The sequence below is a fragment of the Lycium ferocissimum genome, chromosome 4 (genome assembly GCF_029784015.1).
Source record: "Lycium ferocissimum isolate CSIRO_LF1 chromosome 4, AGI_CSIRO_Lferr_CH_V1, whole genome shotgun sequence".
NCBI lineage: Eukaryota > Viridiplantae > Streptophyta > Magnoliopsida > Solanales > Solanaceae > Lycium > Lycium ferocissimum.
In genome coordinates this window covers 54271152-54275825 of record NC_081345.1, presented here as the reverse complement: position 1 = coordinate 54275825, position 4674 = coordinate 54271152, and positions in this window count along the sequence as shown.

Genomic DNA, 4674 nt, shown 5'->3' with positions numbered 1-4674 from the left:
ATTTATGCATTAGTGAGCAGAGGGCTTTAATAGAGGAATGATGAAGAATAGAATGAGAGGTGCTCGTGGGTAGCCTCGGGTACCCGTCGCGGCCCCTAGCTGGGTCGTGACAATCCCGAAGTCATCCTCTCCGTACTCCGGATCCGCCCCGATATTCTTTGATTGCTATTGGGGGACTCCCTCTCCGGTTACCTTTTTTCTTGAGCCGGTTCCTCGGGCCGGGGCGCGATTCCTCTACAACGAAACGTCTCGCTGCGCGGCTGCTCACCACGGATGGTTTTTACTCCTCCAAGGTGGGGAATTTCGCATTTGATGCAAACGTCAAGGCACCGCCCTTGTATCCGATCCGTGTCCGCCCAATAACGCATTATCGCACGTATGTCCCGCCGATCACGTAGAAACGAGGTCCGTTGAATGGTGGCCTCAATGTTTACGAGTGAGATCTCCCTTGTGGTTTCGCTTGCCATGTTGAACCCGGCTCGAGTACCCGGTTGCCGGTACGATTCGATCGACCCTACTGCTCGACCACTCTGCATCGAATTATGTTGGCCGAGCTACTCCGGATCAATCAAGATACGTTTAACCATAGTCCTAAAGACTAAGTACGCAGATTACCAACGCGTCATTGTGCGGTTGAATGACGCCTACGCGTCCGCGTCGTCCAAGAGATGGAGGCTCGGATAGATGATCTCGGGTACGCTTTTCCCCCGAACAATGGAGATCTTGTCCGCTTCATTACCCAGGACATCCGGGGACGTCAATCCCCCCGACTATCATATCGATCACATGCCGTGTTCGGCCGGTTCGATCCTTCGATGAACTTCTCTCATTATAATGGCTTTTGGCTGCGTTCGCTCAATGAATCTCGGAGGTGGCCGTTTTTCGAACAACCGGGCTAGCCTTCTTCTCTCACCGCGCAATCCTTGTGACCCGGGTCCCGGTGGATATTCACAAACCATGCTCCTGGATCCACGTTGCCCGGATCCGTCATGGTGGCTTCGGCCACCGCACATCCGAAACACGACCGATGGCCGAGACAAGATCCGAGGTACCGACGTTGAAGTTGCATCCGAAATCCTTGAGACCTTTATTGTCGGGCCGAACTCCCGGTGTCGCTTCTCGAACGAGGCCCCGGTGTTTAGCGGGCGCGTGTCCATTCTCGCTTTACCTCGTAGGAGAGGTGGCTAAGCCTTCCCTTGATTTCTCCGCCTTTGAAATTTGATCGCTCCGGTGCGAGTATGGCCGAAACCTTTCTTTAGTCGATTCGTGACTTTGCTTCGTAACCCTTCCTCGGTTTCTCGAGAAGTTTACGTTATCTTTGACTTTACCTAGGAGAGCCAAGGGCTGATCATCTCACCCGAATCTTCGACTCATACCGATTGTGGACATCGGCCCATGTTGCGGCCTCGTATTCTAGCAAGTTTTCCTTCAACTTGGCCGAGGCAACCGAGCTAGCAAGATCGAGCCCCTTTGTGAAAGCCCGTGCGGCCCATTCTTCGCGGCACCGGGCAATTCCATCCGTTCCCTCTCGGGAACCGGCGACGAACTCCCTTAGCAACTCATCGTCCCTGTGTAATCCGGAAGATGTCGGCCTTACGGGGCCGCACCTTGATGGCACCGCGGGGCTTTACGAAGGCGTCGGCCGCATTTCGAACGAAGTGATCGAGTGCTCGGGCGATGGTCATACCACGTCGGTGCTCGACGTAGGTTTCCCCAAACTTTTCGGAAGATCGACTCAATTTCGTCTTCTTCCATCATTACCCTTTACGGCGCGTGTATATGAGGTTACGTGCTCGGCGTGGGTCCGTGGTGCCGTCGTATTTCGGATGTCGGGCATTTTCAACCTCTTTGGGATCGCCGTCGGGCCGCGCTCGGTGGAAAAGGCCTTTGGATGTACCTTTTCGACCCGGCCCCTTCACGAGCGCGGGCCCGGTATCCGGTCCACCCGAGAGTTATATGTCTCAACCTTCTTCTCGGCCGAATCCACCCGTTTTTGCCAAAGTCTCAAGCATTTTTAGGACACCGTGGAAGAACCAGAATCGTTGCTTTCGACCACCCGCTGTTCGTTCCTACCGCTTTCCACTGTACCCTTGGCCTTTTCCGGCCCAACTTCCCCTTGTCCGCCTTGCAACCGGGCAATCGCCATTCCTTGCTCGGCAATTGCTGCTCTTTGTTCTGTGAACATCTCGAAAATCGACGCAAATTAATGCCGTTGGTCGGTGCCCTCCGGTTCCTTCCTTTGTCCGAGATAATGTAACGGAGTTATGAGTTCTCGAGAGGTCGATGGCCGGTAGGGCAGCACTCTTGATCCACGGTGTTTTGCCGATTGAGCCCCTCCCTCGAGTCAATCGGGGTTCGGGTCGGCGAGATTCGAGCGACCCCGTTGTTCGTTGCCCTCGTTTTTACGCCACAATTTCGGTGTTGTTAACGTGACCGGATTGTCCGATGTCAGCCATAGATCCGTTTTTGACGAAACGAATGAGGGGTTACGGTTTAGACGAGTTTGATAAGAATCAAGACTAAGAACTATTATCCTGGCCCCACGGTGGGCACCAAACTGTTTACCCCGAAATCGGGTAATCAATTGAATTTGTGAATGGGTATAGGATATGTGCTTTGTTCTTGACGTATGTGAGCTAAAGAAAATATAGATTTGAAAGCTTACCGCTAAAGCAACCAAAGATGTAAACGTTATGAGCAATGAACTATATTATTAGCAATGATTCTCTCTTACAAATAGCCTTGATCGAATGAATGAGAAGGAGGATAAATATGTGAGATTCTTTTCTTACAAATGTTCTTGAAAGGTCAAGGGAGCCAACCCCTTCAAAGGAGGGGGGTGCCCCATATTTATAGTCGCTCTACGAGTTTCATACAATACGAACTAAATAAAATAATAATAACGAGGACAGGGCTGCGAACGGATTCGGTGGGGATTAGACCGACGGCGCCGTCCGACACACGCATGGTTGGTGATCCCCATGGCGGACGCTCGACGCGTGGCTCCGGGCAACGGCTTGGACCAACGACCACCCTGGCCCATCACGGCACACCGATCAACGGCTATGCGGACCAACTCGCTAATCCGAACAACGACGTCACGGATCAACGGCTATACGACCCGGTACTAAGGGAGGCGGACCAAATGGTCTTCTTGCTCGGCCTCCGGTCCTAGGCCCCCTCCCATTAGCTCGAATGTCATCGGCACGTTCCTCTCTTCTTTCCCTCGGCCCTCATTTAATCGGTTCATGCTATATCCGGTATTTACCGTATACAAGCATGAGTACTTTTTTTTTTATATATAAAATTTAAACTTATGGATCTTTTTTTATATATTATAAACTCATGTGTCAAGTTTTAAACTTCAAAAAATAAATTAAAATCACAAACTTGGAATTAAAATTCTAGCTTTTAGGTGAATTTGGGGTTTAAAATTAAAATTTCAAATTGAAGTACAAGTTCTGTTCAAATATCATAAATAAATAAAATTTCAAATCAAAATTGTATGATCAAGGGGGTCCTTAATCTCTGTATAACTTGTCTCTAAACCAAACGACTCCTAGGGGAAGAAGTTTCGATAGTTAGAGAAGATATTTTAGGAGAGAGAAATGTTGCCGAGAATGGTGGGTCTAAAATATTGCTATTTTTTAGTAATAAATAGTTTGAATTTTTTTAGTAATAGTTTTGACTCGTTCCTGAGAAAACAAGAACTTAACCCCTGTTGACTCAGTTTCACATAATTTAAGATTAATTCCGTACACGTTAGATGACTTTTCTGTCTACTTTTGGATTAATTAAAAGATACTTTGATTTTTTTTGTGGAGAGAAAAAGACACTTTGATGCTGCTACTTGCCATTTGCAAGATATATTGAAAGCAAATAGTTTAACTTCACTTTGCTGCCACATGTATTTGGTCGGCACATCATTATAGGAGTTAAATACGTTGGCATGACGTGCTATTATTTTCTGATTACTATACAGCAGTACAGAAAGGGAATATTCGTTTGGTTGGAGCACTTCTTTATTTTTCTTTTAAATACTGTTCCTAACCAATTAAAGTCAAATTAAATCGCTTTGCATTCCTTCAATTCGGAACAGCTAATACTGAAGGAGAATAGCTAAACGTATTTAGATATAGTATTTATTATAAAAAAATTATTTATTTAATTTTTAATAAAGAGTTAAATAGATCATGTACTAGTATGTATGTCCTTTACTTATATAGTAGATGATTTAGTGTATAGAGTTTAGCTTATACACGGAAGATTAAATCGTCGGTTCTTATGAGTATAAAATTTACGTTCGCAATCTAAGATGGAATTTTGACAAAGTCATCGGTATGATTGTAGCACAAGATTAATATAATGTATCTTCATTATGGGAACGGTATAGTTCCGTCTTCTTGTGCTAGTACATTTTGCATGTATTGAACGGACCAAATAGAGATAAGTGTTTTTATACTGAATATATAAAATAAATTCTCCAGTTCATTTAATGTACTTATACTCTTAATCTTGATACAATTATTATGATCTATGTGATTTGTTCATTATTTTGATTTATTAAAAGGGACGACTCAATAGCGGGTCTATGTATTCCTGGTAAATTGCATAATGGCAAAATACATTTGTGAAATAATAATTAGTTGCTAGAACCCATGTCTCGACTTTGAG